Raw genomic sequence first — 13,152 nt, forward strand, 5'->3', positions numbered from 1 at the left:
AAGGGGTGAGAAGGCATTTCAGGTCCAGAGAATTAAACCATTGTAATCAGAGAGAAAAAAAAAAAAAATCTGAAGTAAAATCCTTGCATAGACCTTGACTATTCCCTTAGCAGGACAAACCTGATGACTAGTTGTTGTTTACAACGATAAGGTCAGAGGAAAGGCCATTTCCTCTCAACAATTGTCAGAAGGGATTAAAACCTGCATTCAGGCTTGCTTTGAACTAGCAGGTACTCCATTCCCCGATGGTATCAGAATCCATTCAGCGAGGTCTCAAGCAGCCTCCGGGGCATGTCTCCATAATGCCCCCATTGTGGAAATATGCAGGACTGCTTCCTGCATTCACTCTATCTTTATGAAGCTTCACCCTTGTGGTCTGATACCCAGGTCAGGAAGCAATCCTGCAATCACTGTTTAATTAGTCATTTCCCAAGTCTGCCTCGGTTGAGAGTTGCTGCTGCTTGTCAGCTTCTAAAGAGGGAGGCTGGGAATCAGAAACATCACTACCAGATTGAGAAAGAAAAGTTACTCACAGGGTTTGAGGCTTGTTTGTGCTGTGGGCTGACATTCCACATTCTCCATTTCCACTTTTTTTTTTTTTTTAACTTTTTTTTTTCTCCTAAGTAGGTGTTGAGAGGATGAAAGGGCCATTGCACCTCCTGCAAGTCAAGGCAAAAGCTGATTTATAACAAAAGCAGGTTTTATTTTTGTTGATTTGTTGGTATGGACTGGGCTTTGCTTGGCTTTGTTTGTTTATTTGTTTGTTTTCTTAAGAAATATGAGCATTGGTACAGAATAACACATACTTCGAGGGAAATCTGTTCCAGGAATTCCAGTTGCGTACATGCCTGTGTGGAAGTCAGTGCTGAGCCCGAGCATTTGGGTGTATGCAGCTCCAGCTTTTCCAACTGAGTTCACTGGAAGAGGGACTTCTTACCATACAAGCACCAATTTTAAAGGAATGGGAGTTATGTATTAAATGGGAGTATTAAAATATTTGTCTAGATAATTAATGTTTGTGTGTGGAGGAATGTGAAATTAAAAAAATATGGTTGCTGAAATGCAACTGTTTTGGAAAACATGACTTTTGTTCAACAAAATAAATTTCAATAATGTCAAAGACCTATTTTGGCATTTTCTGTGTATTAGGGGTTGTCTAGAAAAGCTTTTGAAACAAAAAAAAAAATACATGATTATGTAAGAAATCATATGAAGTTGTATAAATTTAAGGACACCGAAATCAGGGGAACTACTCTGATATAAACAAAACAATGTATTCAGAGTTTCGTTTTGTAAGAAAGCTTAACTTAAAATGTGATTCATTCTGGAATGGAAAAGACTTTGAAACCTCAGTATTTTCTAGGAAAATGATAACTCTGTCCTCTAGTTCCAGTTTTGTTTGCTCTGATGAAATATTTTAAAAAGAAGAGTATGTGCTAATTTTCTGGTGACAGCAAGACAGCCCTGCTTTTGACAAACAAATGCGAGGCATAAAAATATTAGAAGAAAAACCCTAACAAATCAGTGAGCCCACTGAGAAAATGACATAAATTTCAAGAATTTGTACTGGAATTCATAGATGATTATGATGAAGGAAACCAGAGCAATGGGGAGTAGAAGTGGTGAGGGAGTTCCTACGTGAATTGTATCCATCACATGAGAGGTTCCTGCTCACTCTGGATGTAGTGTGTAACTCCTCGTGGCCTTGCTCAAATCGTATCTTGGAACATGTGTCTTAGATCAGCGTCTGCACTGGGCCAACGCACATTGCTTCCAGCAGCTCCGAGTAGAGGCAGAGAAAATAAATACTTGCCACAAAAGACTGCAGCTATGTCCTCAGAAGGTTTTTTTTTCTTTCTCTCCCACCAAGGCTGTACTAACCCTGGTAACAGCCAAGTCCAGAAGACACAGAGCTGAGATAACATTGTGTGAGCAGCCTTTCTCCTCTGCCGCTCTTTTCTGTCTCAAGGAGAGAAGTGGCGTCTTCTCTGTGCTCCTTTTCCAATTTCCCCAAATCTTCCTTATCCACAACAACGTGTCTGGGATCAGCCTTTGCATTCTCCTGCCACATGACCTTTCTTTTCAGCCGAGATTTCTTGCAAAATGCCAAAACGCAATAGGAAAAATTATTTTTAAGACCCACACTGATGAGGGAAGGGTGCAGAAGAGAGCTCAGGAACACCTGTGAGGTTGTCCTCTCCATCCCCTCACCTGGGGGAACAAAAGCTCAGCATCCCACATTACCATAGCACCAATAGCCGCAAATAAATGGCTCTCGTAAGAAAAGAACAGATGTGACAAAGATTGTTCCAGGGTCTATAGCAGACCACAGCCAAAGCAGAAGAGTCTAAATGTGCTGGGCTGGGATGGCAAGGGAAGTCACAACTGGGTTCCATCTAGGGGGAATTATTCTTACACTCAATTCATCAATTTATGGGCAAGCAATTCCACGGGCAAGGCTGACTTGATTAAACAGAGCTGTAATGACAGTGAGTGTAGGGAAGCATCCAGCCAAGTATGCAAACTAGCTTTCTTAGCCTAGAATAAAAGCTTCCTAACCAATAATTTCATGCTTTTATCTATACGATCATTAATACAGATACCAAACAATGCCAGCTCGACGTGGTGTCAAAGGCTCTGACAACCTCTAATTGATAATAAATAATTCAATTTCTACCCCAATCCAAAACTGCTGAATCTTGGGACACGTTCCAAATAAATGATTAAAAAGAACTTTGAATGTAATTATATCTAACACAATTGGGGATATTGCCCAGATGAAATTTACAGCAACTATTCAGAGCTACAAAATTTCAATGGCACTGGCAACTCTTTATGCCTACCAGAAAATGAAATGTTCTTTACCCAGGCAATGGCATAGACCGCATGTTTTATCTGACAGCTGTATGCCAGCAACTCACCCAGGCCAACCATGCTTCCCGCAGAGGTGCAGTCTTTCCCAAAGACACCCAACAGAATTGGGAGCATGGTTTTACAACAAACAGATTTTGTTGTTGTTCTGTACATGCAAAACTTGGTCTTTTTTGTTTTGTTTTGTTTTTCTGCTGCAGCTGATTCTTCTCCTCCTCCCAAGCTGTTTATGTTACACTTAATGAAAGTTTATTTAGAAATCATCAGCCATAGTTCCTGGAATGAAACTAATGCAATACATTTCAGCAAGAAAAGTGCCTATCAGCACAAGCCTGAAGTGACGAATGCAGCATCTGAGGCACACCAATTGTTCACAGCAATTCCCAAACTCCAAAGCCAGAAGGAACTCTAAACACTTATTAGTGAAGACATAGGACAAGTATTTGCAAGGGCATCCTTACTCAAGATTTGATTCTTATTTTTCTCTTAGCAAATCACTTGCTGAAATCTCCGTTTCTGATCTGTAGAACAGGAACGATGGCATTCAGCTTGATTTCCTTGGATACAAAATTGTCGTGAATGCCCAATTATTCCCGTGAGAATGCTGTATTTAACTGACCTGAAGAAGTGGTGATGCTTAAGGACCTTTTAGAACTGCAGCAGATATTTTCATGAGCTCATATGGAAACAGGAGAAATGCAGAGGGCTCACACGCCTTGTTGAACCTGTCCCATTTCTTCATGTGCAGTCCTTTCAGGAAAATTCAGCCTTGGTGCCACTAAAATCCCTACACTCACAGGCAGGGCAGATATAGCATGGGTGTGAAGACGTGCAAACAGACCTGTATCGCCTATCTGAACTCCAATCGTTTCCTGAACCTACTTGGGTGTATTTCTCAGTCCTTTACATCTTACTATTTGTGAATACAGAAAGGGGCAGAAGGAAACACCAGCTCTGCATCCTTCACAACAGGCTGTTCTGGTCTCCTGGTGTTTACCTGGCAGAGACAGCAGCCAGCCTGGAGCAAAGAGATCACCTGCAACGTCTGCAGGATGATGAGAACATCTGACAAAAGAAAATAGCTCCGTAACTTGGTGAACTTCACAACTGCCATGATCAGGTGAGCCAGGCTTGTTTCTTCAAGAAAAAGAAACACAAGGGAGGAAGGGTTGTGAGCACTCAGAAATGTGTCTAGTCCTGCATTATCCAGAGCTGCACTGTGTGACCCATATCACATAGATATTAAACACAGTTTGCTACTCTCCTGCAGGTTGAAAGCTACCACTGTGCTCTGAACAATTTCAGATATGGGCCAGTTAGGCACCTTCATTTTAGTATTTATATAACAGAAAGAGGAATTTATAATAATTTTTAACAGCTGGTTATGTTAAACAGGAGACACAGTCCTAGGTTTTAAGATCACTTAAACATATTACACCTGAAGCAAGAATGTAGTCCTACTGAAATCGGTGATTTACTGGCCTCCGTGGCACCAGCTCGTGTGCTGAGGTCAGAGCTGGAGCCTTGTTTCATGCTGGATATTCACCTGCCTCGCCTACCGGAGGAAATTCCCTCACAGGTGAGAAACCCAAATGACTCCCCTTTATACATCGTCTTACACCAGACACTTTCTCTGAAGTATCTACCACTAGCTCCTGTAACAAAGAAAACATTATGTAAACCTACACTTCAATCCAGCCGTAACAAGCTAATAAGAATGATGGAACTTTACCAGTTTCCTTTAAAAAGGGAAGAATACTTTAAAACTACTATGAAAATCTAACATTTTAAATGACTGGATCTTTTTTTTTTTCACAACAATATTCACCAAAAGTTGTAAGTTGTTACCTAAATTCCATAAAATGATATATATAAAATATAAAAGTTATATAAAAGGGAGAACAGATAACAGAATTAAATATCAGTTAATATAAGGATGCTTTGAATCTCCATTGTATGAACTATCCTGGGTGAGGTCAATAACATTTTTCTGGAAGCCCAGAATAATGGAATATAAGAATCTGTCACCAAAATACTGGACTGTTGGAAAACAGCCTGAAAATTGGTTGTGCTGTGTACCTGTAGCATTTTCACTGCTGGGCCACAGGTACGGACTGTTTCTTCCAAGGTAACTTATCATTTATAGTGTGGTTAAGTCACAGATCAATAGTAAACGTTTTCCATACACTTTTTTATATGAAGTTCAGTAAAGGAGAGTTTGCAGCATTCATTCAACAAGTGCCCATGGCAGAGTCCTTTTTGAAAGATGAGAAGCCAGTGGCAATGACAGAGAAGTCAAGTTAATACTCTGAGTTCTCACTCCATGTCTAGAGTGAAAGGGCACGAAATGATGTAGAAGAGCCGTATGCATCACCTCCAGAAAACGTGGCAACACACCCCTGCCAGCAGCTCTTCTGCTGAACAGAAGGGGCAGCACAGGGAGACTTGATCTAATATGTGTTAAAAATAATTCCTCTAATAAAAAAGAATCTCAAAAGCAAACAAGAAGGAAAGCAAATCAGAGCTCTATGAAGAATCAGAAATGGGAAAGAGCAAAGCGGGAATGTGGAAAGATGAATTAAAAAGATGGCTTCACCTCCTTTACATGTCACCAAGTGTTTTGCCTTGTCAGCTGCAAACATCTGTAGTTTCCCCACAGGTGCATAAGATGGGAGGAGGCTGGGTCTGTAGCTCCAGCTGTACTCCCAGGGCAGGGTAGCTGGCTCCAGCCTTCCTGAACAGGCACAGGGCGAACGCTGCTGAGGTGAACCCAGTTTAATAGGTTGCTACTTACAGGCTTAGGCTGATTTACAGGTGTTTGCCCTGAAATATGACCATCCATGTTATCACTGTTAATCCTCTCCCTAACAAGCCTCCTCCTCCTCTGAAATCCTCCCACTTCAATAGCTGGCTATTTTTGGAGGAGAAAACCACATGCATGCCAAAAAGCAACAGCTCTAAACCTCCTCCCACGAAGGGCAGCCTGGCTATCACACACCCGACAGGTTGTCTGCGCAGCACTACATCTGACCCTGGGCTGCCTCTGACAGGGCAGGCAACAGCCGTCTGCATGTGACAGTAATAACAGGGGTGTCACAGGCAGAGCACGCACAGACCTTGCGTCCTCCTCCTTTGCAGCCTCGTAGGAAGCCTCCTGTCGGTAACGCAAGGCCTATGAAGCACAGCTGAGCGGCTCCTGTTGTGTCCTGGGGAGCAGTATTTTCCATCTTTCTCAGCTGAAGACTTCTCTTCTGCTTGCTGTCTCATGTCCATGACTGTTTCCACAGCTGAGTTTCCATCCAGCTTGGATCCCAGCTTGAGACCCAGCCGGATGGAGGGAAGTGCAGCGTCCAGTGGCCGGAGCACCGTGAGGCTCTGTACCCGGTGCATCAGCTTCTATTCCCTGCTCATACTGCTCCAGTACTGTGGTAATGATTTGCAGACAAACAGGAGAACAAGGTCCACAGTCTCTGTAATCTAAACAAAAAAAAAATCTTACGATTGAAAGTAAATTTACAGAAGTAGATAACCTTTTTTGCCTTAATAAATACATCATATGGGTTCTGACTGCGCTGCATTCATCTGTCTCTTAGCTTAGAGACTGCTGTGTTTGGTGTCTAGAAATCTACCCCTCACAGCAAAATAAAGCTCCTAGGAGCCCAAATCCCCATCAAGTCTCACATGCAAAGCGTAAGTCTCAGTTTTCTGGCTGCTGCACTGAACTCCATACCCACAGAGCTCCCATTTTAGCCATTTTGAAGCATGGCCTCTCTCTCTCTTGCTTTAGAATTTTCACAGGTATGATGGGTCGGCAGGTCACGGTGAGCTCCATAGCTCTGCCAGGATCCTGGGCACACCGCGGATGCCTTATCAGTGAACCACACCCAGGAAAAGTGCTCCTAGAAGGCATCAGCTTAGTGCTGGGGGCCTTTTCTCATCACATTGATCAACACATCCACCTGGTGGGAAGCAAACACAACCTATTACAGAGCCCAGATGAAGATTCTGGGCATCAGGATCTCAGTCGGCTCAGCCTATTCCATAACTCAGAGACTCAGATGCATAAGCACAAACCTCCTATTATTTAACCCTGAAGAATTCCAGGAAGGTCCTAGAAATGCTTATAGACTTTCCAAGCAGCCAAGCAAAAAACAGTCATGAAGCCAAACTACACAGCTTAGAGATAAAACCGGAGAAAAGTCAGCAGGGAATGTGAGCTTCATATCCAAAACAGCAGAGAAAATTCTCTGTACTGCTAAAAATAAGTCACATTGGAGCTCAGGACACTGCAGGCACAATCCTGTCCAGGATTTCCCACTTCTTTTCAGTACTACGGAGCCAATCCCTCCAGTAAAAGCTGACAGCAGCTCTAAGTGCTGATGGTGCAGGGATCCCATTCCCTGCGGCACGGAGTACAAGGGACTCCTCGTATGCTTCAGGTTTCATCTTCACCTCTCCTATTCCTGGCCTTAAGAGAACAACAATATTTGGAAGTATCTGGGTGCGTGCCAACACACCACAGTCTGCCCTTCAGTTTCTGTGGATGCTACCACTCCATAAAAATTTTCCCTGGGACAGACAGCAGCATTTTTGTATTTTTACCCTGTTCTGTTTTCCCAAGGGCTTCCTCCTTCTGTTCCCTCCTGGCTTTTTCTGATATATCCTGCTTCTGTTGTTCCCTCGCTATGTGTGCAGTTCTCTGTCTATTCTTGCTCCTTTTTGCCCCAGCTCTGCACAGCAGTTACTTGTTAGTTACTTAAAATCCCAATAATTTAGGTCAAAAAGCCTGATGAATCTGATGTGGCTTGTTTCACATACAAAGAGTGAAATTGAAAACCACCTTATTCTTCTCAACTGAAATGCTGCATCCCTATTAATTCAGGTGTATAAATAACACTGTAATGCTGCATCAAGGGCTCTGCTGTGTGATTAAACCTGCTTCTCTGACCTGTAATTAGAAACTTTGCCTCTGAAAGGCAGTTTGCAGAGAAAAAAAAAAAAGGAGAAAAGGAGAAGGAACCAGCTCTCAGACCCAACAATTTTGTACTTAATAAATTATTCAGAGTTTTTGAAAGTTGAGCTGGATTTCCATCTGCTAGCATTAAAGACCCAAATGGAAGAAAAATTGAAGGATTCTCACTGCAGAACACACCATTACAGGGCATGGGGCTGGAAATAAGAAGCCAGCTGAGAAGTTCTTGGTGTCCTCTTTCTGTCCCTGTTCAGCTGCTGCATTTGCACCCCCGTACATCTGACAGGTCCTGGAGTAACACAGAGTGATCATCCAGCAGAGTCCCACTGAATCACAGTCATGGTTTTGGGATATAACATTAGAAGAAAACTCCCAAATTCAGTGACTGCTTTGTTAGTGTCAGCAGAGGCAGACAATAAACACACAAAAGATGGTGATGGTCATGAGTAGAAAAACAATATAGATTTGCGTGGTCACAAGTAATATATAGCATTTTCAAGACAAGTAATCTAAAGATGAATTCATTAATGATCTTTTCACACTGATCGCTTGCCCCAGGGCCAGTTAGGCAGTACAGACTATTGTACTATTAATGATTGTAGTCACTGTTAGTTGCAGTCCCAAGGGTACACCTGATGTAAGGTGAATTTCTTCCTTGGAAGTGGGGAGATGGCAATGTCTTTTTGTCCTGTAGTCTTAGTACGAAAAACTAATTCATTCATTAGCTAATAGATTAATTTTAACAACAACAGACTGAACAAAATATTCCAATTGCTATAAAGGATATTACCAATCTCTCCTCTTTCCATAAACATAGGATATAACAAGCTTTAGACCACTAGGTAACACGAGAACTGACCCCAGGACAAGCGGTCTCTGGCCTTGGGTATTTGGCAGCTGTTTCTACAGTGCTGCTTGATTTCAGATCAGAGATTTTGTGATGAATTCCTCCGCTGGTTACACCTATAATCTTTGTGTTGAGGGTGTGACTGACATCCCTGTTTCATTCCTCTTTGTTTTCAGGTTGAAGTTTGCAAGGCCTCACACTGGGAGAACGTAGAGTCTGATAGTTTTGTGTATAATTATCTTTCTGTAGGAACCTCTTAAGGTTGATCTGGAGTTTCAGGGAAGCCTTATAAATGGAGATACTAGGTTTAATTTACATAGCATTTACATATCAAGGATCCTTTGGTCAAAATACCAGAAATCACTAAATTCTGGATTACTTTCTGTCTTCTCCTGTGGTTTAGACATGCACAGTTTTAACAGAAAGAACATGTTAAATCTACCAAAATATTACATTGCCACCGGTGGAAATGTCTTTGTCCCAGGTTGCCCAAGTTTGTACTCGTATGCGGTGCAGAGCCATGGAGATCATGCCCCTGGTATGAGGGTGCTGGACTGCATGAAACAAAGGAGCCCTTCAAATTCAATAACAACAGCAACAAGAACTTTAAGTAATCTTTTGTGTTTGTAATATGTTAGAGTCCAAGTTTATCACAGAGCTGCCAGAATATAAATCTGATATAAAGTACTTTGGATTAGATAGTGCAGTGGAAAGAGCTTTACTGGGATATTGTGACAAGTTTTATGAACTTCTTAAAGAAAAAGAACTCAGAAATACCAGCAGTGTTGTTAAGTTATTGCTTTGTGAGCTTGAACACCCAGAACTAAGAAGGAAAGAAGAAGGAAAACTAAGAACTGCATAAAACAGAGCAGTACTTGAAGCACATTAAGCTCGTTTGTTTTTCAATCAGCATTTTAAGTCAGTACATAAAGCTGAGTCCTGTGAACCCTCCTGTGAACCCAGCACACTCTACCTTCCTCAAGTGCAGCCTTGGGTTATCCTCTTCCCCATTTTTAAAAATCCTCAGAATGAGTCCAGTATCACCCCACTATTTCCTCCAAGGGCCTCCCTCATCTCCTAACACTGGTGTGAGGCATAAGCCACACTCCCCCACCTCACAAACACCTCATGTGCCACTTTCCAAATCCCTCTCTCAGCCTCCTTCTCTAATGCCCGGGGCATGCGTGTGCATGGGTTGCTGTGATGCCAACATTTTCCCCCTCAGGAATCCTCTTCCCACTCTCCTCTTTGGGAATTCCTCATTCTCTCCTACAACAGCAACTCAATGTCCCATCTACCTCCTTTTGCTGAGTAAAAGGGTCCTCTAAACATCAGTCAGACCTACAATACTGCTGCAGCAGAGTACCTGCAACTCCCTCACACTAGGATTGCTGTATGTCCATCATTCCTTTTCCTCCTAATTTTGGATCTTTATTCTCCTCCAATTCTGTCAGGATTACAGGTGCTACACTGAAAATTTACCTTAAAAATAAAATAAAAATTGTTTTGTTTTTATTATATTCCAGTGACTCTGAAGACCATCACCTCTGTCCCTCAGTACAAATATTTTTCTAGCTTCCAGAAGGCAAAGAGGATTCTTTTGAGCTGGATTTCTACGCATCAGCTGAATCAGAAGGTGCCACTTCTTCATAGCAGCTTTGCAAATGTGATTGAAGCCTGAAGCACAATGCTGTGCTCCATGGGACATATCTGACCCACACGCTGCCTTTTCAACTCCCTGCATTTTCTAAATCATGTACATTATGAGTGAATAGGAAGAAAATGTGTAAACAGGAACAGAAAAGGTCACTGAGAGTTCATTAATTCTGATCACTTAATAAGCTGTAAATTGAAGTGCATGAATTCCATTCTCTAAACACCAGGATAAATTTGAAGAATCTCTATTGACTTAATTTACCCTGATATGCATTAGAATAGTTTCTGGTGCATTCAGAATCAAAATAATTATTACAGCAACATTCAAGACCAGAAGGTACCTAGTTCCCATTTAATAACTAAATGAAGGACAGACTTAAAAAAGCATTGAGCCTACCACATTTAGAAAATAAATAAATAAATAAATGAAGAATTCTCGTTTAAAGGCAGTGCAGAGGCATGGCCCTAGCGCCCAGCCATGCTTGAGTTGCAGGCCTGGCCTGAAGAAGCAGGGTGATACTTTGCACCTAATCAATGAGAACACCGTGCTGTGCAGGGAAGTATGGCTACTGCCCTCCAGATCTGCTTCTTACAGAAGGAAAAGATGAACTGTGGACAAGGAGACAGAACTATTTGGATATGGACTAAATGCCAGACAAATATTCAGTGGTACTTATACATTTCAAAGCTCCTTTGCTTAGAGAACCCCTTTTAGGTTGTAGGGAATCAGATGGAGATTTTCCTACTCAAAGACAATGATTGCTTTGGAATTCTTTTCTCTCTGGTTAGGATGCTGTCCATAAAATCTTACATTACTTTTCTTGGAATACAAAACATTTGCCCCCTTCCAGAGACCAAAATGAATCCCTAACTTTTTCATCAGCACTAAGTTTCGGAAAGAACAATAGAAGAGGACGTCATGATGGAAGAAGGAACCTGAGAAGTTCTGGAGAAATACAAATCACTGGAGCTGCTCAGTCACAATACCATGAAGTTTTCTGGATCTTCTGCAAGAAAGTAGCCCTGAAGTAATGCCCTTAAAACACGCAGCCATGACTGCAACAGGATCAAGCGAAATGTCTAGAGGGCTCCTCCTGCCGGCTGTTTTCTTAGTAGTCCAAGCCCTTGGCGATAGACCTGATTTTCGGTTTGTCTTTAAGAAGCTGGAAATCAAGGGAGGCAAACTAATGCAACGCCTCTCTTATTTGTCATAGCAATAAACCGGCATGATCCCCCCAAGCCTCTTGTACTGCTGCCCACTTGCCCTGGCTTTTCAGAGATGCTGTGCCTGATGTCAGCGTGGGGAGCAGGGCAGCGTGGCAGCTTCAGAGAGCTCGGGCAGCACAAGGAGCAAAGATGAGCTTGGGTGACTGCGACAGCAGGGTAGGCAGGGACAGGGACCTCAGTGAGCACAGGCGCAGGGCCACAGTGCCTGAGCAGGAAGAACAGAGCAGGCCTGGTCACGGTAACCAAGCTTAGCTGGGAGCCCAGTGCCCATTAAACACTCCTGGAGGTCCGAGGCCAAGCCAGAAAGTCAAGTCAAGGGCAGCAAGGGCCACACACAAACACACCTACAGCCTACCCCAGACAAGGACAGCTCTGTGCTGCAGCTCCCAGGGGAAGCGGGGAGGCCCCAGCAGGCTTCTCACAGCACTCGTGTCCCAGGCTACACCCCACTGGATCAGGGCAGCCCTCCAACACGGGCAGCCAGACCTGTAGGACAGGGGGAAGAGGTTGCAGAGTTAGCTGGCACACGCAGAGCACAGCACAGTCAGCGAAGAACACAAAAATTATCTGAAGTGCTGACAGAAGAACCTGGGTACAAACGTGCCACAAGCGTTGGCAGTGTGAGAGGCTGACAATACTTAAGATGTATCAGGGTCTGGTCAGGACTGACATTTGTAGGGCACTGTATGTATGGTTTTGTTTTGCTAGTCCACTGGGAAACACTTCTTTCAGAGCCAGAATAATTTTAAAATTGCCACTGGGGTATAATGACAAAGTCCCTCCATGTTTTTCACCTATAACTTAAGAAACAAACAAATGTAAACTAATCCTGGCTTCCTGTGAAAAACCCACCCACACCAAATACTCCCCTGTGACATTTTGCGTGTTCATTTTCTTGGCCAAACGATGCCCCAAAAGGGGAAGGCAGATGAGACCTACTGGCATCCCTTTTCCTGCCACCTCACTGGTGGCGTTTACCATAACCCTGCACTGACCAGATCTCACAGGTACATGCGTCAGTCCAGACTCCCAACCCTGCCTGCACGAGAAGGCAAAACATCCTGAGGCTACAAAGCTCAAGTGGCAGGTGAGAACTATCTTCAAAAAATGAGCTTGTCAAGTCAACAGGGGGAAGAATAACCCTTTGGAAAAGGTTGACTGTGATTATCTTATTGAGTTACAACAGGAAAAATCAAAGGCAGACACAGAGGGGAAGGGAAACAATGTGGAGTGAGTATCCCAGTAGTGTTCCCAGCTGGACTGACACTGATACACTGCTTAGATAAAGCTAGTCAGCCCTGCAAAAACTGTGTGGCTAAAGCAGAGAGCAATGGTCTACTGGAAAAAGAAAAATTTTTATCAATATTGATAAAAAGCATCTATAGAATATGAGAGCTATTTTGGAAAAAAGTCACATACACAACAAGGACCTGTAATTCTGCTAAGCTGGCCGGGGATATATTTTGTCTCCTTCTGTATAGAGTACTGAATGTATACAGGACTGTTAATAAACGTGATTCCTCTGCCAAGCAATTGTATTTCTGTACTTTATATTTCCAATGTGAAAACTCTAATGAAA

This window comes from Aythya marila (genome assembly GCF_965140915.1).
Source record: "Aythya marila genome assembly, chromosome: 17".
NCBI classification, from domain to species: Eukaryota; Metazoa; Chordata; class Aves; order Anseriformes; family Anatidae; genus Aythya; species Aythya marila.